This window comes from Ceratotherium simum, chromosome 16 (genome assembly GCF_057802395.1).
Source record: "Ceratotherium simum simum isolate JZ-2026a chromosome 16, ASM5780239v1, whole genome shotgun sequence".
Lineage (NCBI taxonomy): Eukaryota > Metazoa > Chordata > Mammalia > Perissodactyla > Rhinocerotidae > Ceratotherium > Ceratotherium simum.
In genome coordinates, this window is record NC_141915.1 from 37,061,565 (window position 1) to 37,086,844 (window position 25,280).

At 43.1% G+C, this 25,280-nt stretch overlaps 1 long non-coding RNA gene across 2 annotated transcripts in view; it reads left to right on the plus strand.

Moving 5' to 3' along the window:
- The window catches only part of LOC147914998 (uncharacterized), a 28,655-nt gene extending 6,829 nt beyond the window's left edge, over positions 1-21,826 (plus strand). The window contains exons 2-3 of one of the 2 annotated variants that reach the window (XR_015554705.1): positions 18,839-18,956; positions 20,467-21,826. This is a non-coding gene — a long non-coding RNA (uncharacterized LOC147914998). Of the gene's footprint in view, positions 1-18,707; positions 18,957-20,466 lie in introns of those variants that run through there. The other variant, XR_015554706.1, reaches the window with a different exon arrangement.
- Positions 21,827-25,280: the final 3,454 nt, after the last annotated feature.

The following is a 25,280-nucleotide window of genomic DNA, read 5'->3' on the forward strand; positions in this document are numbered from 1 at the left end:
GGATTGGCAATAGATGTTAGCTTAGGGCCAGTCTTCCTCAGCAAAAAGAGGAAGATTGGCATGGATGTTAGCTCAGGACTGATCTTCCTCACAAAAAAAAACAAAACAAAACCATTGTAGATGTTCCTGGTTGGGTGGTTTTGTTGAATGACTCTCCTTCAAAGGATGATTCAGGGACTCAGGCTCTTTCCACCTTGTAAACCCTTCATCCTCAACATGTGACCTCTAAGCTCACCACTCAGTAGAAAGAAGCTCATGGGAAAGGCATGGCAGATACCTAATCCCCCTATATAGAGGGGATATATAACTTCTCCTCCCTTCCACTGACCTCAGCTAGTCACTGGGTGCACCCAACCGCAGGGGCCCTGGGGAATGTAGTCCCAGGTTGCACAGTCACTTCCTGGCAACAACCCTAGCAACAAGCCACAGAGGACTTCCCCCTGTGCAAGAGAGGCCCACTTTTTTGGTGGCCAGATAGTCTTTTTTTGCACACCAATCTAAGTTCATTAAATTCCTTAAAATATTTGTAGTTGCATTTTTAAGGGTAATATATTCATATTCATTTTTTTTCTCTTTTTTAAGTACTTCACTTGTCTGATCTGATGAACAAAACTTCTCTAAGTACTTTAACCACCCAGGAAAACCTAATCGATTAAATTGATAAAATATTGTAAATCTCAAGTTCTCTAAAACCATTCCATCACTATTTATAAACTTAATATGTCTCATACATTTCTCTTTTTTTTTAAATTTTATTTATTTTTTTTTTTTCCCCCAAAGCCCCAGTAGATAGTTGTATGTCATGGTTGCACATCCTCTTAGTTGCTGTATGTGGGACGCGGCCTCAGCATGGCCGGAGAAGCAGTGTGTCAGTGCGCGCCCGGGATCCGAACCCGGGTCGCCAGCAGCAGAGCGCACGCACTTAACCGCTAAGCCACAGGGCCGGCCCTACATTTCTCTTAAATATCAAAAAATGTCTAGAATTTATTACCCAGTTGCTTACTAACACACAAATTTTTCCTGAATATGACATAAAAGTACTAATACGATGGGTTTTATTTATTTTATCATCTCTATATTTAACTCTGAACTATCCAGGAATTAAAGTAAATTGCATTACTAAGAAAACAATTTCACTTTACCCAGAAATAACTAGCAGGCTGAGTTGTTTATCAGCTGGACATTTTTTACTGGGATGCAAGACTTGACTCTCCATGATTTAAATAAATGCTCAGGGGCCGGCCCCGTGGCTTAGCGGTTAAGTGCGCGGGCTCCGCTGCTGGTGGCCCAGGTTTGGATCCCGGGCATGCACTGACACACTGCTTCTCTGGCCATGCTGAGGCCGTGTCCCACATACAGCAACTAGAAGGATGTGCAACTATGACAGACAACTATCTACTGGGGCTTTGGGGGAAAAAAATAAATAAATAAAATTATAATAAATAAATAAATAAATAAATGCTCGGCCAGCTGGGCCTTGCAAATGCGTATCCTACAATTGGGGAATTCTCAAAGGACCTATCACTTTCAGTCTTGCTACACCATTACCTAATTTTTTTGTTAAATTTGAGTATACTGAAGGCTTCATCCTCTCCAAGATTGCATCTAATTTCCTCACCACTTGGATGAATTTTGCATTTCTTCTATTTTTTTGAGGAGCAGTAAGTTAAAGTAGTGAGAGGGGTTAAGAGCATAGACTCTAGAGCCAGACTGCCTAGGTCAAATTCTGTTCTACTCTGTAGCTGTGTGACCTTGGGCAAGTCCCTTAACTTCTCTGTGCTTCAGTTGCTTCGTCTGTAAAATGATGATAATAGGACCTAACTCACAAAGCTGTTAAGAATATTAATAGTTAGCACAAGTAAAGCAATTAGAACAGTACTTGACATATGAGTAACTGCTATCTACTTATATATACTCATTTACTAACATTTTTAAGACTCTTTGTTGTTACTGCTGTGGAGCTGATTCCGACACCTAGCAACACTGTGTACAGGAGAGCGAAACCCTGCCCAGTCTTTTTGCGCCATCCTCTCACCTTGCAGTGCTGTATCAGACAATGCTCCACTGCTGTTCACAGGGTTTTCATGGCCAACTTTTTTGGAAGTGGGTGGCCAGGTCCTTCTTCCCAGTCTGTCTAGTCTGGAAGCTCCACTGAAACCTGTCCACCGTGGGTGACCCTGCTGATGTTTGAAATACCAGTGGCATAGCTTTCAGCATCACAGCAACATGCTGCCACCACAGTGTGACAACAAAGAAAGGGGTGGTGTGGTTCCCTGACGGGGAAACGAACCTGGGCCATGGCTGTAAGAGCACCGAATCTTAACCACTAGACCACCAGGGCTGGCTTTTTAAGACTCTAAAGTCTCTTAATGCTATTTCATTCACTCCTTCACACTGTTATGTAATTCCGCCGTAATGTCTTTACATTCTGTATTCTGTGTACATTCTCCTTCTCTCTCTAGGCATAAATGCACCTGAATGTACCTGCATCTCTTCCAAGGTTTTGTTTGACATTACACGACACACAGGATACATGTATACCTAGGGTGAGATGAGACAAATGGCTTGCGCAGCAAACTACAAGATCTCCGCGGCCCTGATCTCAATCACATCATTCTAGACTTTCCCACTAATACTCATTTCTAGAGTAAACAAGGAATGAGATTTTCCTCAGAGACAAAGAAAGACCAAGGTGGGGAGATGGCTTCCACAATTCCCACCATCTCATTTTTCCCTTGAAAGCAAACACCACCAGTTCTAACCTTGGATCAGAATGCCTGGAATTGTTTGGACTCTGTGCTGGTTGATTTTAAGTGTGAACTTGACTGGGCCATGGAATACCCTGATATTTGGTTAAGCATTATTCTCTGTGTGTCTGAGAAGGTATTTCTGGGGGAGATTAATATTTGAATCAGTAGACTGAGAAAAGCAAGTGGCCTTCCCCAGTGTGGATGAGCCTCATCCAAAGGGTTGAAGTCCTGAATAGAACAAAGAGACTGAGTGAGAGAATTTCCTCTCTCTGACTGACTGTCTTCGAGCTGGGACATCCGTCTTCCGCCTTCAGACTCAGACTCAGACTAGAACTTGCTCTCCTGGTTCTCAGGCCTTTGCACTTGGACTGGAACTATCCCATTGACTCCCCTGGGTCTCCAGCTGGCCAACCACAGATCTTGGGACTTCTCAGCCTCCATAATCACATGAGCCAACTCCTTATAATAAATCAATCAGTCTATCTGTCTGTCTGTCTATCTACCTAAATCTAAATCTCTATCTATATTTATATTTATATTTATATTTATATTTATATTTATGTTTATATAGATAGATACAGATTTATCTATTTATGTAGATAGATACAGACCTGTTGGTCTGTTGGTTCCGTTTCTCTGGAGATCCCTGACTTATACAGAATCCTAGCTTGGAACATCCATTCTTAGGAAAGAGATCTGAAACATCAGGATCCCAACAGTGCTCCTCTCTCTGCACCAAACTCTTCTATGTGGCTTGGCCTGGGGCTGAGGCTGGGGCTGGGAAGGAGCTTAGGGGAAGTGTGCTGGGGGCCTCAGGTAAGAGAGACACGTAAGGGGAGAAAGCTCTGCCCCACTTTCCCCGTTTGGGGAGCTGCTGCCTTAGTCTTTCCACCATGAAGAGAAACACTAGGTAAGACAGTGGAGGAGGAAAACAGTATGAGCTTGGGTGCTCAGTGACACTGGGGAGTCACGGACAATTCTGAGGAGCAGGCTCCTCTGGCTTCAGGCAAAGCACTGACCAATGCCCTGCTGCTTAAGCCATTCTGGCCAGGTGTTAATTGTAATCTGTAAAAAAAAGATGTAATCTTAATCTTAACGTGACCATAAAGTTCCCCCAACTCTTAGAGTCACCTCTATAGGTGACACACTAGACATGGAGCGAAGGACAAAGAGGCATTTACGAGACTCCACAGTTGCCAGTTGGGGCTATCAGCATCAGCAGAATGGAGGTGACAGAACCCTAAGCCAAGATGCAAGAGACTCGATTCTGACTGAAGCTCCAGCTGTGCCCTCCTTCTCTATGTGTCCTTGAGAAGGTCACGTCACCTCTCAGGGTTTCAATTTCTACTCTCTCCTCTTGCCCCATTCTTTCCCTATTATATGTACAGACTCTTAAAATCGCCACCTTCTCCTCCTACCAACACACAGAATTAGGATAAAGATAAGAAGAATAAATATTAATTTATGTATTTATGACATTTTGCAGATGATTCAAAGATGAGAAGTGTAGCTAATATACTAGATGACAGAAACGAGACCAAAAGAAATTTGGCTCTATCTAGTAATGCCTGAGCCTATTCTGATGAAATTTGCAGGGATAAATGGCCAGAGGGGCACTCAGATCCCAAACACTGGTGCTCCATTACAGGAAAAGGGACTCAGAACATAACTGCTCCAGCTGTGAAAAAGATGGGGGCATTGGTGTCAACTCTAAGTTCATTATGAGTCAAGAGTGGGACCTGGTGTGGTCCCTCCTACTACATATAGTGCAAATCTCACCTGTTACTTGGGTCCCTCCCTGCCCCTTCTCAGGGCCCCGCCCTATCAATTACCTCCTCTGTCTCCTGTATCTTTAATTTCTCCCTCTCTACCAGACCCTTACAGGCACTATACATGTTCATGCCTCTCTCATGAAAAAAGAAAAATCCTCCCCAATTTTTTCTTCAGCCACTATTCTCTTCCCTCTCTTCACAGCCAGATTTCTCTGAAGAGTTGTCTATATTCATTGCCACCATTCCTCCACCTGCCACACACTCCTCAATCTCCCTATTATGGATTCCACTCCACAGTGTCACAAAAATTGCCTTTGGCAAGATTACCAATGACCTTCACGTTGCTAAGTCTAATGTACGATTTTCAATCTTCATCTTTCTCAGTCTTGCAGCAGTGTCCTCACAATCCTAAGTGTAGAGAGTTGGGTTATATACACCCCCTTCTTCCCAACCACTGATGAACATACCACACATAGTAGATTGCATTATTGTTCCCAGTTATTCACCCTTCCTTGTATCCATACCCTTGGTGAGGCGAATTTGCAGTTCCCCCCATAGAGGAAGAGTATACTTCCCCACTCTGCTGGTGCTGGGACTGGCCACATGACTTGCTTTGGTCAGTAGGGTAGGGGAAGATATGACAGTGTGCCAGAATGAGTCCAGGACTTCAGAGGTGTGGGAGATCAAGATTTGGCCACCCTGAAATATATCTCTTTACCTTGATTGCTTTCTCTGACAGACATTTGACCTCCCCCACTAACTGCTAAAGAATTTGACATAGTGGCTCCTTCCTGGAACAGATCTTCCATCTGATGGCTGTAATATAATGTAAAATAGATGTTACAATAGGAAAGGCACCAACAAGCCCATCTTATCAGAAACTCTGTCTCTCTGGCCACAGTCTCTGGATGGCCCTGCCAGGAGTTGCCAAACAAACATTTAGATTTATAAGGGAAATCTCCATTTGTAAAGGTATCTCCCTCTCTGTCTTGGGAAGAGGGGGGATGACCTCATTTCTGGAAACTTATCAATGTGGAAGGTGAGGCCTTAAATCTGCATAATAACCTTACTCTTGTTTACTGTGCTTTAGTGGTAATGTCCTGTAACTGACTCCCCCCACCCCCAACATCCTCCTTTGTGTTTAGCTCAACATGGTACTTAAGACGAGAATTTCTGCTATTGTGTTGAGAAACGCAGTGTCCCTGCTTTCTCCCATGTATACATGTTATTAAACTTGGTATTATTTTCTCCTGCTAACCTGTCTTGTTAATTATTTGGCCAGTCATAAGAACCTTAAGGAAAGGGGCAGAGGGGGATTCTCTCTCTTCCCCCAACAGAGGCATTGCATGTTTCTAGTCACATTGCTGTGTTGCTCCCATTGCCATGAGGGAAAAAAATGCCCTGGTTCCAGAAGAATGAGAGACACATGATCAGAGCTGCTCCAGGTGGCCCACTGTCTTGTTAGCACGAGTGTGATAATTAGTGCTTTCTGTTGTATGCCTGAGTTTGGAGCTGTTTGTTACACGGTACTGCTGTAGCAATAGTAGCCTGATACACTGTGCCTTTCCCACAAAACAGTCATGGGCCTCAAAGTTAGTCAGTCTAGATATCAAAGCTGTTCATCAATGGCTGTCTTAAGTCTCTTCTTCCATTTCTTCTCTTCCTATATCTTAGCAGTAGAAGACGAATGGAAGTTTCTAGGAAGAAGACATGTCAGCTCTTAGAAAATTGTGAGGACCCCTCATTTCCACATCAGAGTTTGGGATTGGGGATCTGTGGGTTTGGACCCCATGGGAGGTGTCTTCAAATATTATCACAGCTTTTTGGTCCAGGAACCACCATCTGGAACTTAAAGTAACCAAATTTTGTTTCAGTTTCCTACCACTTGCCGGGCCAGAAGGAAGATTTTCTTCCTCCTGCTGGAGCGGTAAAGTAGTTACACTTCCTGTTTGGGAGGGCAAGGTACCTCTCTTCCTGTTGGGATCTGTAACTGTGTAATAAACAATTGACACTGTAATTGAAGTCTTCCTGTGTGGGAGTTATTGAGGGTGGCATGGTAGGGCATGAGAGCTCCCTCTACAGACCTTCTCGACTCCAATTTTAGTTGAGGTTTCCTTTATTAATTTTCACAGTATTTGTGACCCTAGATTCCCAATGGTCAGTATTTGTAACCATAAATATTAACACAGTTGCCTATACTTCTGAGAACAATAAAATGCTCATTATTAAATTTTGAAACGCCTTCCAACTATTTCTGTTCTTTTCTGAGTTATGTACCTCCTTGACACTGGCCCCAAAGTTTCATCAGCAGCAGTAGTTGTAGCCATTTTTCATAGCTAAGTCATCTATAAAAGTTTTATTTCTAAATTATGCTATCTTTGTAATGCCAAGCTAGTGTAGTTTCTTCTAATCTTTGTGGCCCATCCATGAAAAAGTGTGAGGGAGAATTGAGCTGGCTCCGTTAGGTAAGTACCCTTTACGTTTTTATATATGAACTTGAATTATCTGGCTATAAAAGGGACTGCCATGGCTGGATGAGGAGATTAAATAACACCTTGGGCTATAATCCCTCTAACAGAGACCACGAGTGCTCATCAGTATCAGTGTTTTCCTCTTCTTCCTGACACATGGCTCAGTAACATCCCCCAGCCTCCGCCGTAGTAAGAAGCCACACAAACTTTATGATGGGGTTACCCTCATGCCCTCTTCCATTTGGCTCTAACCATTACCCATTGTAACTGATTCATAACATCCCAACCAGTGGCTGCAATACCCTCACTCATCTCCAGGTCTGTGGTGTGGGACCACATGGTCTTTATGCCATCATGCCCATCAATTTCAGGCCTATTGCCTGGATTTGGAAAACTTATTAAATACCCATCCCATTCATAAATCCTTAATTCTCCATAGACCACTGACTCCAGGTTCTACTCATGTCCCCCAGACAAGTTAAGAAAATCTCTTGGTTTCTCAGAGCTGAGACTCACTTAAGTGGTTCTGTTCTGCCCTGTGGCACAGGCCCCAGACAGAAAGCAATGGCAGACATGTTTTAGGTGCACTGTTTTTTATCACCTGGACCTGGCATTCTCTTTCTAGAATAAGTATGGGGACCATGGTACTAGGTGAACCAGTCACAATGACAATTAAAGGTGCGTAGGAGGCTTTTGTCCGTGCTTGGAACCATTCATCTGTTACCCAGCATACCTCCGCTGGCTCCTGACTTCTCTAGAGCTGCTGTGCCAAAGAACAGAATGACCTCCCACTCCAAAGGACACCTAATGGCATTGTCCGCTTGTAATCTGACTCCCTTGGGAATACTACCAAGTTGTGTTGGTCCTGTAATTGATTCAGAGGTTTCATGGAGACCCAAGTAGCCAGGTGATGGCTGTGTAGAGCTTGTGAGCAGTTCACTACAAAGGTGTTTCATTCAACCAGGTGGCACTGCATAAGCCTCAGGGTACCTGATACCACAGGGTTTGGTTGGGTACCTGGTGGCAGTGTTGTGAGGTCTCAGGCCTGGAAGCAGCGTGGTATTTTTCCTCTGTAGTTAATTCAGCATAATAGTAAAAGCCAGAACCACACCATAGTTAGAAATTGAATCCTTAAAACAATGCCAGAACATTATGGAAAAAACAACAGGCAGATTTGAAAAAGATTCAAATAGAAAGTGTATAAATGGGGCCGGCCCGGTGGCGCAAGCGGTTAAGTGCGCGCGCTCCGCTGTGGCGGCCCGGGGTTCGCTGGTTCGGATCCCGGGCGCGCACCGACGCACTGCCTTGGCAGGCCATGCTGTGGCGGCGTCCCATATAAAGTGGAGGAAGATGGGCACGGATGTTAGCCCAGGGCTGTCTTCCTCGGCAAAAAAAAAAAAAAAAAAGAGGAGGATTGGCGGATGTTAGCACAGGGCTGATCTCCTCACAAAAAAAAAAAAAAAAAAAAAAGGAAGTGTATAAATGGAAAAAAGCATTAAAATGAAAACCAGTGGATAGATAAAAACTGTTTGGACTTAGCTGAAAAGAGATTCCATGAACTGGAAGACAGATCTGAAGAAATTCCCCAGAATGCTGCAGAGAGTTAAAGAACTTAAAAAAAAAATGCAAAATAGGTTAAGAGACAGGAAGGTTAAACGAGAAGGTCCAGAAGACATCTAATGGGAGTTCCGTTAGAAAAGAATAGCAATAATAGAGAGTCACAATATTCAAAGAGTTAATGGCTAAGGATTTTCCAGAATTGAAGAAAGGAGTATGCATCCTCAGTTCGAAAAACACACACCAAGTTCTGAGCAGAATAAATAAAAACAAATCAACATATTGTGGTGAAACTGCAGATCGAGGATTAAAATGGAAAACTTAAAAACCACCAGAGAAAGAGGCAAATACTAATAGATTTCTAACAAGGAAATGATGTCCAGACTGGCAGCAGCCTGCTTATTAGCAACACTAGATGTCAAAAGACATTTCAGGGCCGGCCCCGTGGCTTAGCGGTTAAGTGCACACACTCCGCTGCTGGCGGCCCAGGTTCAGATCCCGGTGCGCACCATCGCACCGCTTCTCCGGCCATGCTGAGGCCGCGTCCCACATATAGCAACTAGAAGGATGTGCAACTATGACATACAACTATCTACTGGGGCTTTAGGGGGGAAATAAATAAATAAATAAAATCTTTAAAAAAAAAAAAAAAGACATTTCAATTATATTTTGGAGATCCAGCTAGTGCTCAGGGAAAATAACTCTCAATTTAGAATCTATACGCAACTTCAAGGGTGAAGTAAAATAGACATTTTTAGGCTTACAAAGAATGAAAGGGTTTTTTCAACCCCTAGATCGCCTCTGAGATATCTACTAAAAGATGTGCTTGAGTGAAGGCAAATATACCCAGAAGGAAATTAGTGGGATGCAATGAGGAATAGTAAGATTAGAAATCAATAAAACAAACTGATGTGTCTAAACAATAATTGATTATAAATAAGGACTAATTTGTGCCTAAAAACCTAAACTTAAAATATTTAAATATTTGTAAATTGAAATATTAGAAAACAAGATCATAAAATATGAAGAGAGAAAGTTTGGAATACAGTAAAAAAAAATGCTAAGATTCTTATCTTACTCAGAAGGAGGAAAGATATTTTGATCAAAATGAGTTTTCTTTTGTTTTGTTTTGTTTGCTGAGGAAGATTTGCCCTGAGCTAATATCTGTGCCAATCTTCCTCTATTTTGTTTGTGGGTCACTGCCACAGCATGGCTGCCGAAGTGTGGGTCTGTGCCCGGAAACTAAATCTGGGCCGCTGAAGCAGAGTACGCCGAACTTAACCACTAGGCCACAGGGCCAGCCCCCATCAACATTACATTTTGATGGAAAAAATATAAGGATAAGTACATATGTCAAGAATGTAAGAGTAATAATTAAAAGTATAGAAATAGATGCATATCTTCCAAATGAAGAGAGAAGGGGGAAATGGAGAAGAAAAATTTTCTTAATCCGACAGAAAACAGAAAAGCAGTAGGGAGTGGGGGAGGAAAAAAGCATGGGTATCATAAAATTCCAAATAAGATATTAAAAATACATCCAATGATATTAGAAATCATAATAAATATGAGAAATAAACTCATCTATAAAAGACAGCCTATCAATTTGAGTTTTTAAAATGAGCCACATGATCCTTGTAAGGCAGACCCAAAACCAAAATAAAACAAAACAAAAAGGACACGGGAAGGTTAAACATGAAAGGATGGAAAAATATTTACTGGGAAAATAGCTAAATACAAGAAAGCTGGTAGGGCAATACTAAAATCAGACAAAATAAAATTTTAGACAATGAATATTAACAAGTGTTGGTATGAGAATCTGGAAATCATCTGTCCCCTTATAACAGAACCTCAAAAAAATAGAAAGAACTAGAAGGAGAAATTGACAAACGTCCAATTATAGCTGGAGATTTTAACATAAACAGTTAAAGTAGAAAAAATTCTAGTGAGGATTTAGTAGAATTGCACAACCCAATTAACAACCTTGATCAAATGTGTGTGTGCACATACACAGACACATATACACACATAGATGTACCCCTAAGATAGAGAATACACATTCTTTTTAAGCATACACATAAACATTTACAAAATAGACCATTTACTGTGCCCAAAAGAAATCTCAAAAAAATCGTAACTTACACACCACATTCTCTAACCACAATGCAATGAAGTTAGAATTACACACACACACACATACACACAGGCCAGAAACTCCTACTGATTTGGAAATTGAGACACATCCTTTAAATAATGCACAACTTAAAGAGGAAATCTCAGTGGAAATTTCTAAATATTTAGAAATGAACTATGGCATGATTCTGGATTTTACGAATATGCTGGATTAACTACAGAGGAAAAACACCATGAGATGGGAAGATTGTGAAAAACCCCAGGGGTGGTGGGGTGGCTGCAAGGTTAGGGCAGTAGCTTTGGCTAGAGGCAAGCTGACTGTGGGTGTGTAAACCCCCCGAGAGGAGCTGTTGGAGTGGTGTTATTGCTTCTTCCCCACCATTGCCTTGGGACAAATAGTGCCTGCCCCACACCTATAGTGATTCAGAGCTGGTCCAGGTGTCCTCAGGAGTAAAATCAGGGCAGCACAGGTGCAAGTGAGAGGCTAAGGAAAACAAGTGCATTTGACTGTGCTTTCAATGAGAACATTCCTCCTTGTGTACTAGGATTTTCACATCCCCAAACTCCAGGTCATGGGGGATGAGATGCAAAAATTATTCAACCAGGCTATTATGTGTGTGAGGGGGCTACTTCATCCTTCACCCCTTGGTTCCCCAATCCATGCATTCAGGTTAAGGGGAAGAAGCATATACTGGCCACTGGTTTAAGGCATGTGCCCTTTAGACCCTGGGCAAAAAGAGCCCCTGACTTGAGCCCAGCACTTCAGAGGCCCTGCTCTGTTTCTCCTGTGGGGGCACCCTCATGGGATGAGGAGTCTGGGCCAAGGGGATGTACCAACCTGGAGCCCACACACTCCAGGCCACTCTGGGTGCCCAGGACCCTGGAACTCCCTGCCCTCCAGAGTCTGCACAGTCCTCTTCCCTAGGCCTGTGCTGCCACCGTCAGCATACACACCTCTAGGCTCATGGAGTGGCCAAGGGTTGGCTGTTTGCAGGGCATGTGGATGGAGCTTGAGATATGAAAGTTTGGGTGTCCATACAAATTGATGGAAAGACAAAGTCAGTGGTTGGAAAGGGAGGGGCTGGTCCATAGGCTGCACCTGGGGGCTGGCTTACCTTGTGCTACAGATATTCAAAAACTCTAAATTCAAATCTGAGTTTCCAATTCATTAGGAAGGTGTATTTGTTAAGATAGGAAGGCAGAACATATTGTATTTGACTGTTAGCTTGATTTATAACTTCAAAATATTTAGACATATGGTATGTCTGCCTCTACGTATATTCTTGCCTTACCCTTTCAAATGTTAGGGGTGGGCCCATGTACTGTATGCTATAGGACAGAACCCCAAAGTCACGAGGTATTGTCTCCCAGCTAGCACATAACTGAATCTTCAGCAGACTCTCCTGCTGTTCTGTCAGCCACTGTGGTGGGGCCATTTGTTAAGACCAGGAGTTCTGTGAGCATAAGCCCGTTGTCATACTTGCTTCACCATAAAATGTATCCCCTGGTTGGCATTCCACATTTTATGGGGGACACCATGGTGATGGATGAAGTATTCTGTAAGGCCATGACAGGGAGTGCTAGCAGAAGCACTTGAGGGTAGGGCAGGCAAATCTATACCCAGAAGATGTGTCTTATCCTCATGTGGACAAAGCACTGCCCCTCTATGATGAGAAAGGGTCCAATGAAGTCCACTTGCCTCCAGGTAGCCAGCTGGTTCCCCAGGGAATTTGGGGAGCTTAGTATTAGTCTCTGCTGTTTAGGTTGGGCACTCAGCAGTAGCTCCTAAATCAACCTTGGGATGGGAAGAACATGTCTCCACTACGGCCACTTTGTACGTGGGACCCCATTGAGCATGCTCTGGGGTAGCTGGGCAGAGAAAGCAAACCCATGCAGGGAATACATGTCAATTCCATTTAGGAGCTACCCCCTCCAGGGTAGAAAGGGTCTGATGTAATCAACCTGCTTTTGAGTGGAAGACTGGTCTCCCCAAGAGATTGTACCATATTGAGGGCTTAGCCGTGCTTTCTGCTGCTGACAGGTGAGACATTCAGCGGGAGCAGCAGAAGCTAGATCAACTTGGTGACATGAGCCCATGTATAGGCCCATTCGTAGCTTCATCCCTGGGGCCGGCCCCATGGCTTAGTGGTTAAGTGCGCTCGCTCCACTACTGGCAGCCCGGGTTCGGATCCCGGGCGCGTACTGACGCACCGCTTCTCTGGCCATGCTGAGGCCGCGTCCCACATACAGCAGCTAGAAGGATGTGCAACTGTGACATACAACAATCTACTGGGGCTTTGGGGAAAAAAAAAACGAGGAGGATTGGCAATAGATGTTAGCTCAGAGCTGGTCTTCCTCAGCAAAAAGAGGAGGATTAGCATGGATGTTAGCTCAGGGATGATCTTCCTCACAAAAATAAATAAACAAACAAACAAACATACCTTCATCCCGGCCACCATGGCTACTCTGTCCATAGGCCTAGTGGCAAGCACCAGGGAGGGAGCTGGGGTAAGGACAGAGGCTGGCTGACATCCACTGAATGAGTCAGTGTATCCACATGGTTGTTCAGTGTCTCTGAGGTGGATGCCCTCTGATGGTTATTGATGGAAAACATAAATACATGCACACTAATGCTCACTCCCATTGGTCCATCCACATGCATCGTGGAACCACACCACTCGTCTGTCAGTAGCTCACAAAGAAGAACTAGAAGGACTTACAACTAGAATATACAACTATGTACTGGGGCTTTGGGGAGGAAAACAAAAAGGAATATTGGCAACTAGACCTCCTTTCTCCAATCTTTCAGTCTTGCTTCTTCCACGCCCCAGACTATCTAGCGAGTTATTCTTCATTGTCCAGGAGTTCATAAGTATCTTTATCTCTAACCACTTTTCCATCTATACAAATTTGATGCCACATGAGGACTCAGAAAAAAAACTATGATGCTGCTGTTAAGACACAGCTTGTATCAGTTAGCTTTTGCTGCATAGCAAATGTAACTGCGGGCCCTCCAGGACCAATTCAACTGACCCCATCTTATCAACAGAGTAATTAAGAGTGGTTTTTCAGAAACTGAGACCCCTTGTCCAGTTCAGGCTGGTTGAGACCACCAATCCATCAACTGGGCCTGTGCAAATGCTCAATAAGTGACCTTTTTGACATCAAGGAGCTAAAAACCACTCTCGGATCATGAGGCCACTGCCATTTTGTGAACATGTGTCCTATGAAAAGGCATGAAGCTTGACTACACTTGCACAGATCATCAATTACGTCACTTCCTCTTACCTCCAATCATCTTTTCCCACACTTCACACCACTTTGCTCCCTACCCAATATATATACTCGAGTCCCCGTTTTCAGGGAGGCGGATCTGAGATTGATTCTCCCGCCTCCTCACTTGGCTGCCTTGTGATTAAATCCTTTCTCTTTGCAAACTCGTTGTCTCAGAGATTGGCATAATTGTGCGGCAGGCAAAATGAACCTGGTTTGATAACAATTTGGTGAGCCAGCCAGGAGGAAAGTCCTGATGGACTTTTTTCCCCATAGTTTATCAGCCCCTTGGCAATGTGGAGAACCTGTGGATGAGTCCAGCAGCTGCCCGGGACCACTTGTCCCAGGGACCATTCCAGGATTTTTTCATGGCTTGGCACTGCTGGCTCCGGTGCATAATTTCACTTTGCAATAGAGAAATGGTTTCTGGGTTTGGAAGATGTCTGTTCAGTGAATAACTTCGATACAAGTGACCAGATTCTTATCTCTTCTTCCTTCTAGTTTGACTTCCAAAAAGGAAGCTTTGGATTGGCCTTCATTGTGAGGGTCTTGGTTTCGAGACACCTGATATTTTCAAGATCTGGTTCTAGCTGCAGCATAAATATACTTTTGACCAGTCGTACCTAAATTCTGACACAATGGGAAATGCTAATTTGATCCCCACCTATAGCCCTCTGGGCTACATTATCCAAAATTTGGTGACTCTGGTGAGACTGGAATAGTCACTGGCTCCTCTCCCTGATTCTAGCCTCTCAGCTCCCAATAGGTGAAGCAATGGGCTGCAGCAGCACCTCCTGGGCTGACTCACCTATGCTGCTGGAGGCTTGCGAAAGGGAGGGAAACCAGGACTGTCCTTCTCGGTGCTTGACTGCGGGACTCTCCCCACTGACTCTTACCAAACTGGCACCTACAGCTGCACTTAGCCTTTTGTCTTCTGCTGCTTCGTTCTAGTCAAGGGGGATCTCCCAAGAGCCAACATAAAATCTACCTTTGGTTTAGTATCAGAATAGGGTGTGTGCACCCACACAGGACTGAGGGAGAAGAGGGGCTTCTCCCCAGGAACAGACTAAGGGAAAGGAGAGGCCTTTCCCCAGGAATGAACTGAGGGAGCCCCACTCCCCAGAAAAGGACCAAGGGAGCTTCTCTCCTCAGGAACAGTTTTGCCAGTCCCTTAAAGGATCCCCTCTCCTAAGCACCAGTACCAGTCTATGAGGGACGGACTGGGTGAGGGGTCAGGGATGCCTGATCACCCCAGGTCACAGTCAGGGTGGCATGACCCTCATGGCCAACACACCTCAGTGGGAAGTTTCAAGGTGGCGATGGAAGGAGGTGAGAACAGCTGTTCAGGGTTTTTGTTTTGTTTTTGTCTTTGTGCTAATCTTCTTCCAACAGGACCCTCTGGGAATGAAGGGCTTTGTATACAAGTGATTACATCTTTTATGCCTGACTGTATTTTAAATTATATTGTGGGGATAACTGTAAATGCTTGGATCTTTGGATCAAGATAACCTAGGATAATTTAAAATTACAGTGGCCACTTTGGGGCTCCTTTGAGTCTCTAAAACTTGTTCATTGGCTATTAGAAGGAACGTTCCAACTAGGTAAGATCATTTAAGAAGTGCACTTATTAATTCATGGCTTTTACAGATACCCCTGTATCTACCTTCGAAGGAGGACCCAAGACGGCCCCTCCCAAGGTTAACAAGACTCTGAAAGAGTTTCTGGGAAATTGCTGCCCTTAATCAGTCAAAGGGAAACTAAAATAAAAAGATTAATGGAGTTGTTTAATGCTTTCAGGAATAGTTACTGTTTGTGCCAGCTAGAACTTGACAAGATATTTGAAAAGATTTAGTAACTTATGATCAGGAATTTGGCCAAGCTGATATTTAAAGCCTGATAGGAATTTTTTTGGTCTTCTTCCCTAAATTAAGATAAAACTATGTACCCAGAGGGAAAGAAGCAAATTAAGGATAATGTAACTGGATGGGCGTGTCAGTCCCTTGACAAGTAACTCATCTTCCCTATTAATCTCAAAAACTCGTGACCTCTCCAGGACTTATTATCTAGACTACCCCCGATTCCTAAGACTGAAAGAAAGAAAGAAAAAAAAATGAGAAAAGAAGCTTTTGGAGATGCAGACTGCTATGAAAGTGTTACCAAACCTTTAAATGCTCAAGTTCGTGTGCCCAATGCACAGGAAGCCAAACACTGAGACATCAGTGCTTGGAGGTGGAAAACAGTTTATCCGAATTGGCCAAGATGAGAAGGTGGGAGCATGGGTTGTCTCAAATCTGCCTTAACAAGAGAAGAGGGCAGGGGTTTTATAGAGCTAAGGGGTGTGGCAGAAGGAGTTTCAGAGAAATAAAGGGGTAATCCACGTTTCTTTCCCAATAAGCCCCTGGGCAATCTGACTTCTGGGCATCAATGGCAGCTAGGGGCTGGTTATCTGGTGATCCTTGAAAGCATTCTCTTTATTCTGTAAAACAAGCTCATAAATCCTTGTGACCCTTGAGTTACCCCTCAGGTTAAACAGGAAAACAGCAAATTAACAGGATTAACTTCTCTTCATAACAAGGTTGAAAGGTAATCAAAGGGAGAAGGTACTCTTAGAAAAATAAGTTTCAGATTTGCAGTCCCAGCTGATGTCACCCAAAATAGGAACTCTTTCCTTGCCATGAGCCTGGCATTCTAGTTTTATTTGGCCCCTCTTATGTGACAAATAGAGAGCCTGAATATGTATCCAATAATTTGGCGAGCCAGCCGGGAGGCTCTTTGCCCATGGCTTGGTGGCCCTGGGCTGGGTGGGATGTCCTGGAAAACAGTCCAGCAGCTGCCTAGGTGATTTGCTCTAGGGACTGCTCACAGTACTTTCCATGTGACCCGGCACCGCTGACCCTGGTTACATTTTCTTATGACAGGGAAACAGGCTCTAGAATTATTTGTTTGTTTGGTTGGCTGGTTGGTTTTGCTTACACTGAGAACTCCCTTCCCCTCCATCTGAGGTCCTATCTCTTTAAGAGTCAGGGCTATCCCTACTGGAATGGAAATAATTATAGGACTTTTACCCAGAATCTGTTGGATGCACCTATCTGTTTTGTTTGGGATCCCATTTGACTGTCTGTTATGTATGTTCGTAATTCTAAAGGGGGGGGGAGTTCCATCTGTCCCCAAGAAAAGCCCTCTGGGCCACCTCTTGGCTAAATGGGCTGACTTCAGCTAGGAGCCCATGTCCAAGAAGAAGATAGTTTCTTCTTGTAACACTACATGGCCACAATATTCCATAGACTCCAGAGAAAAAGTGACCAAAATGGGGCAATTTCAGTTTACCCAAATTGATGTATTTGCTTATGCAATTGGAAAAAGCCAGCTAAAAAGTTAAACAACCAATGGGAAGCCTATTTTAATCTTTTGAGGCTTCTAAATAAAATCAGGAATACTGTACCGCCTCTTTAAAAAAAGTAATTAAACATGCCAGCAGCTGAAACTGAATCTGCTGCTCCTCTCTCCTCTCTTGCTGAGCTTCCCCACCTCAGCTCCCCCGGAATTCCTGATCTAAAATTAAGCAAGTGAAAATAAGTAAACTTTTGAAGTAATTTAAAATTGTAACGGCTATTCTGGAGAACCTATGTTTCAGATGAGTCCGCCTTAAGGGTCACCCTTAAAAGAGAGGATTCAAAACCTCTCACAATGAAATGCAATATTTAAAATATACAGAAACTTCTAAAAGACAAAGTTATTTCAAAAACAGCTTCCAAAATCTTTTTGGTAACTTGAAGCTTTTTTGCTAAATTAAGTCGATAAAAATTTATTGAGTCTCTGGGTTATTTCCACATAAGATAAAACATTAAAAATCAGTTAGTAAGCATAGATTTGTCTACCTTTGGTTTCTTATCACAGAGAAACTGAAAGATGCTTGGGTTTATTGATAAACATCTTTTGTACATGTTGAGGAATTTTCTATGAGAAAGTACATATTTCTGGAAAGTCTGTATACAAGAAAAGCAAAATGTATGTTGTCCGTAAAGAAGGTATGAAGAATAGAGATATTTTTGTTTGTTTTATTAAGAAAGATAAATTTGTCCTAAAGTACTAAGAAAAAAAAAGAAAAGAAGGCATAGGACAAATTCTAAATGTAAAAAGTAAATGACAGAAGGCTTGTGGAAGTAAAACCCTGAGGAGTTTTATACATGGTCAAGCTGGCTAAAGTAAGCTGGTGGAAAATTAGGATTTGGCTTAATCTTATAAAAGTAATTTTCTTAAACTTTGGTCTGTTTCTTGATATAGAGGTTAAAAAGGTTAAAAGGGTGTTCCTTTGAGTAAGTCTATGTAAAAGACAGAACATCTATGTTTTGTTAAAATAATTTCCTGTGGGACAGAGATTGGATTGGTGGTTGCCGGGGGGGGGTGAAGGGGATGGTTCGGTACATGTGTGTGGTGATGGGTTGTAGTTGGTGTTTTGGTGGTGAACATGATGTAATCTGTGCAGAAGTGGAGGTGTAGTGATGTACACCTGAAATTTTTACAATGTTGTAAACCAATGTTACTGCAATAAACAAAAAATTTAAAAATAAATAAAAATAAAAAAATAATAATTTCCTATGTTTAAAAGGACTGAGTTCTCTCTATTAAGGTTTTTGTTATTTGACTGTTTTAACTCTCTGTTTGCCTTTGACTGTTGCTATTGTCAACTTGATTAAATGAATAACTAGGCATTGTTTCCTATTTGACAGTTTTAAAATCTTTTGAAATTTTTGATAAACTTCTGCCAAAATTAAAGTCTTTTTTTAACTTAAAAATAAATTATAAAAATACATATGATTATGGTGCCAAAACACAATTGCTACTGTATTTCATGTTGATGCTCACAGTTCTTTAATTTCTACAGGAAGACAGTATAACTCTCATGCTGATCAGCTGGTGCAGATTCGTGCAGCGCACAACTCAGGCTTAGCACAATGGGTTCACGAAAAGAGTGGACTCTTGGGAGAACAAACTTCATACAGGTAGGCACAACAAAGGGGAATCCTTGTCACCCATGAAGATATTGCCACTGCAGTACAACAATGTCAATTTTGCCAACAGTTAAACGAGGAGTTCCACACCCCTACCAAGGTCGTATTCAAAAGGATTATTTCCCACCCATACCTGGCAAATAGATTTTATTGCCAAATTCTTGTGGATATGTTTATACTTGCACTGCTGTTGATACATATTCTGGTTATTCATTAGCTATGCTGGCTAAAGCAGCCACCCAACAGAGTGCCATAAAATTATTAGATACAATTAAGTTATACTATGGAACACCAAGGCAAATTCAGAGTGACAACGGTTCCCAGTTTACAGGTAAGTTAATTCAAACTTATACAGGGAAAATCATATAGAATGGATTTATCATATACCTTATTACCCCCAAGCTGCAGGCCTCATAGAACGAATGCATGGATTGCTTAAACAACAATTGAAAAGACTCAGTCATGGCTCATTAAAGGGGTGGCACAACCACCTAAGTACTGCTCTAAATATGTTACATAACAGACCGTTAGGCCCTAATGAGACTCCCCTGTCAAGGTTATTACCAGCAAAGATTACAGAAGTGGCAACCGCCACTCATGAGCTTATGATCTTAACACATTGGCCATTGACTCAATCTGCTAAACTGCCTTTTCGTGCCACGGCGGAAGCAGCTGGATTGAACTTATCCACTGTTTATTCTATTCAATTGCCCCCTAAGAAGCAATCTATAGTCTCTACTGGGATAAAGGTACAATTTCCCAAAAACACTTTTTTTTTTTTTGGTGAGGAAGATCAACCCTGAGCTAACATCCGTGCTAATCCTCCTCCTTTTGCTGAGGAAGACCGGCTCTGAGCTAACATCCATTGCCAATCCTCCTCCTTTTTTTTCGCCCCAAAGCCCCCCAGTAGATAGTTCTATGTCATAGTTGCACATCTTTCTAGTTGCTGTATGTGGGACGTAGCCTCAGCATGGCCGGAGAAGCGGTGCGTTGGTGCGTGCCCGGGATCTGAACCCGGGCCGCCAGTAGTGGAGCACACGCATTTAACCACTAAGCCACGGGGCCGGCCCCCAAAAACACTTTTGGTTTGCTGAAAGGACTCTCTGGACTAGTAGCAAAAGGTATTGATGTACTAGGAGGAGTCATTGATCCTCCAGATTACCAAGGAGAAATAAAATTTATATTATATAATGGTAGTGACACAGTCCTAACTATAGAGTCTGGGGAACGAATGAAACAATTATTGGTACTTCCCCTCCTGACTCCGAATGTGTCACAAGGACAACCTCCAACTGAGTTAACTAAAAGAGGAATGCAAGGATTTGGGTCTACAGATGGATGGAAACCTGGAGCAAAAGTGTGGGTGACACACCCACCCAATGCGGCTCCCTGCACCACAGAAGTAATGGCCCAAGGGCCCACTGCAACACTCATAGTCATGTATCCAGGAAATTAACAATTATATCATGTCCCTAAAAATTCTGTTTCTTTATGTGAATAGATATTCCTGCTGCGCTCGCTACGCTATACTGCAACTCCATGTCTGCTGCAGACCTACATGCCAACTAATGTCTCTGTAGGACAACCCTTGACCCTGCACTGCTGGACCAGCTGCTCTATAGTGGGACCTGTAACCTGGACTATGAATGGTCGAAAAATTTGGTCTCAGAAACATCAAACAACTTCTCAGTATAAGCCTATATCTGATCAATCACACAGAACTAATTATAATTTCCCTATTACCCTGACTTCTGCTACCCTCTGTGATGGGGGCTGGTCTGGACTTCTACAAGCTAATTTGTTTAGGCCTAGGTGTTACCTTATCTAATGTTATCTTTGATGCTGTACATGATTTGCAAACCAAGTTAATAATATTTCATATTCTAAGGGGTTATTTGATTGGTTACCTTGGGGTTTAGGCCCTTTGTTGTGAGATAGTTTTGTAATTATTGTAGTCATTGGATTTTGTGGTCTTGGGTGTGCCTTATGTACTTCCGTATGAAGTTCATTGTCTGTGCATATGGTGTCTTATGGTTAATGGAGACGGCCACGGCCGAAAATGTCTTGACATGGGTACAGCCATGTTTGGCCGTTCCATTGACCTATAGCCACCAGCACACAAAAAAATATAAAGTTGCTTTCTGTTGATGGGAACTGGCCTTTCTCCCGGGAATTGGCCCTTCTCCCATGGAGAGAGTTGCAAGTTGTAACATTTCAAGGCTCTTTGGGCATTGTAGCTTGGGACGGACTGGCCATCTGTGCCGGACTGGGATGATAACCAGGGAAAACAATGCACGTACACAACTGCTGGGCTGGGACAATAGCCAGGAGGCTCAGTGCACGTACACCACTGATAACCATTTGTGCGTGGGAACACTAAATGCTTGCTCTGCAAACTCTGTAACTGCTTACTCTGGAAATTACTGATGCTATACAAACTGCTGGAAACTGAGGCCTGGTGAGAGTCTCACCTGTGGAGGGGATGCCTTGCCCAGGACCTCTGATGATCCGATTCCCGCCCAGCTGTGTCAATTGAAGGGACTCTCCCTGGCAGTGGGGCGTGGATGTTGTGAGTAACTGATCTGATGTGTTCTCTTTTTGGTCAAGCTGGTGTTTCTCTTTCCGGTTGATTTGTGTCATTTCCCTTCAGTTGATTTGGGTGTTTCCCTTTCCAAAATGGATCTGATGTTTTTCCCTCTTATTATATGATCTATTCGAATCTGCTGCTATCTCAGTCAATGCAGGTGTTTCCCTTTCTGATCAAGCTGATGTTTTTCCCTCTTATTAATTGACCTATTCGGATCTGTTTGTGGACTATCACCTTTCCTCTCCTCTATATAATAAAATATACCTTCAGTCCATTTGTTTGGAATGGAAAGTTTCTTTTACGTCTCCGATCGAATCTCCCGAACTTCTCAAAATGGTAAGCTGGTCAGAAAGATACCTGAACATCCAACATCATCATCAGAGACACTTCAAACTGCAAAAGATGATTTGACCATGACATCTAGTGATCTTCTTGACTGGCTGCCCCCTGGGCTCAGAAACTGGTTTATAATTTGCTCCAGCTATTAAGTTTTTTTTCTTTTTACTTCTCCAGAAATGCTTCTTATTAAATACCTGGTTACTTGCTTTCATAATATAAGCCTAACTGTGGGAGCCCACCCGCATCATCACCTTACTAAGAGACTGGTTCAGTGAGATAGAACAACCTACACCCCTTATCAGCAGGAAGAACCCAGAGCAGTCATCACCCTATATCCCTCAAGGTTGAGGAATGAACAACAAAAAGGGGGTATTTCTAATCACAGGCCCTCCAGGACCAATTCAACCTTACCCCATCTTATCAAGAGTAATTAAGAGTGTTTTTTCAGAAACTGAGACCCCTTGTCCAGTTCAGGCCACTTGAGACCACAAATCCATCAAATGGGCCTGTGCAATGCTCAAGTAACCTTTTTGACATCAAGGAACTAAAAACTCCACCCTCAGATCATGAGGCCACCGCAATTTTGTCAATGTGTCCTATGAAGAGGCATAAAGCTTGACTACACTTGCACAGATCATCAATTACCTCACTTCTCCTTGTCTCCAACCATCTATTCCCACACTTCAGACCACTTTGACTCTCTATCCCATAAATAACCCTGAGTTCCCATTTTCAAGGAGGTGGATCCAAGATTGATTCTCCCGCCTCCTTGCTTGGCTGCCTTGTGATTAAATCCTTTCTCTTTGCAAACTCATTGTCTCAGTGATTGCCATAATCATGTGGTGGGCAAAATGAAACTGGTTGGGTAACACAAACCACTCCAAAACTTAATGGTTTAAAACAACAAGCATTTATTATTTCTCATAATTCAGTGGGTTGACTGGGCAGCTCTTCTGGTTTGGACTTGCTCAGCTGGAGCTGGGGCTAGATGATCTAAGAGAGTTTTACCTGAATATCTGATTGGGCAGGCTGAGTGGTCTAAGGAAATCTGAGCTGGAACTGCTGATCTCTGCTCTATTTGGTCTCTCATTTTCCAGCAGGCTTCTTCACACATGGCAGAAGGGCTCCTAAATTCAGTGAGAGGGCAAACCCTTTTTAAATCTCTGCTTTCATCATGTTTTTATTTTTTTGCTTTCATCATTTTTGCTAATGTACCATTGCATAGAGCAAGCCACCTGACTAAACACAGATTAAAAGGGTGAGAGATAGAATTCATCTCTTGACAAGAGGATTGGCAGTCACTGTGCAAAGGGATGTGCACACAGCAATTGGAGGAATTTGTGGCCATTATTGCAATCTACCACATGGCTTTAGGACAAAGACTAAATCAAGGGTGTGGCTATCACACTCTTTTCAAAGGACTTCTGAAAGGATTAAGGTGGTGCCAATAGATGCATTCAACTAGACAAAAGTGTTCCCAGTATGATTAACCATGTAGTCCCACAGAAACCTGATATGCCTGTATTAAGTATCTGATGTGAAGTCTAGAGAGAAAAGCATAAAAGAATTGTTGGCATAGCTTTTGGCCCATGAAATTGTCTGAAATCAAATATTTAGAAAATATTCAGTTTTGAAAGAGCTACGTTGGCAAAATGCCCCCAAACTTGACTGAAAGAGACTGGAGATGTAAAATGACCTCTATGCCCCCAACTTTCTACACACAGGAGGGAGGCTAACAAAGTTTCTCTGCCAACATAGAGGCATATTTTCAATGCCCTCTTCCAAAGTGACCAAGGAGTGATATCGGCTCAATACGAGGTTGACATAAGGGAAGCCATATTGTAAAAAAAGAAACCATATTGTAACTTTGAATGACCTCTGATTAACTGACAGGCTCTGTGGATTTTACGGCACCTCCCAGCTGCAATAAGTTGATAACTTTGTTCTTTTGAGTTCCTTAGGAATGTGATGACCCTCCAGGCAGAGAGTTTATGCTGATATCCACCATCAAGGACAACTAAAAGATCAGGGTATAGGACCTTGTTCCTTGGTCTCTGATGCATATCCAATAAAACAAAAGACTATCAGGAACTAAGACAAGATGTCTGCCTCCAGCCGGAGATCAGATGGATGCCCCACCCTGAGAGTAGATGTCTGCCTCCACCCTGAGACCAGCCCCCTATATAACTGGCCTGTAGTCTTTGTTCGGTAAGATGGTTCTTTTGGACATTAGTTGGCCATCTTCCCCCCTGCTAGCAAGCTGTAGTAAAAAGTCCTTTCTTTCCTACCTTCTTGCCTCTTAACTATTGGCATGCCTTGAGGCAGGCAGACAAACCCCCTTTGGGGGGTAACAGGAAGAGGATGAGAAAGGGGAATATCCCCTTGTGGATATTGAGGTAGATCTAACAGGAAGGATGCTTAGGTTGCCAAATGCAATGGTTGCTTCTCTCTACTCATGCTATTTGTCTTCTTAGGAGCTTTTAACACAGTCACTGCTCCCTTTTTCTAGGAACTCATTCTTCTTTTGACTTCTACCTCACTACATTCTTCACGTTTTCCTCCTACATCCTGGTAGCTGCTTTCTAGTCTCATTTCCTGGCTCTTTTTCTGATCAAAATCAAAATATTAGAGTACTCGAAGGTCAATCCTGAGACTTCTTTCTCCAAGTGTACAGTATCTCTAGGAAATTTCACCCAGACCATGGGATTAAATACCATCTCCATGCCGATGACTATCAAATCTATATCTCCACCATTTCCCTAAACTCCAGGCTTGCTGTATACTGCAATTCAATTCTGACACTAACCACCCAGAGTGAGCACAGATTCCACGGGTTTAACGTAACAGTCTCCAAAACTACCCTCACTTCACGTGCCAAGTTCAGGGCGTCCAGACCACCCAGACTTCTGACCAACTGGCTACCAATTCAGGGGTTACCACAACCCCTCAGATTCAATAATTTGCTAGAATGACTGACAGAACTCAGGAAACTCTATAGTCATTATTATGGTTTTATTATAAAGGATAAAAATCAGGATCAGCCTGGGGCCGGCCCGGTGGTGCAAGTGGTTAAGTGCACGTGCGCTCTGCTGTGGTGGCCCGGGGTTCGCCGGTTCAGATCCCGGGCGTGCACCGATGCATCGCTTGGCGAGCCATGCTGTGGCGGCGTCCCATAGAAAGTTGAAGAAGATGGGCATGGATGTTAGCCCACGGCCAGTCTTCCTCAGCAAAAAGAGGAGGATTGGCAGATGTTAGCTCAGGGCCGATCTTCCTCACACACACACACACACAAATCAGGATCAGCCAAATGAAGAGACACATAGGGAAAGATCTGGGAAGGTCTTAAATGCAAAACTTCTGTGTCTTCTCCCCATGGAATCAGGACAAAT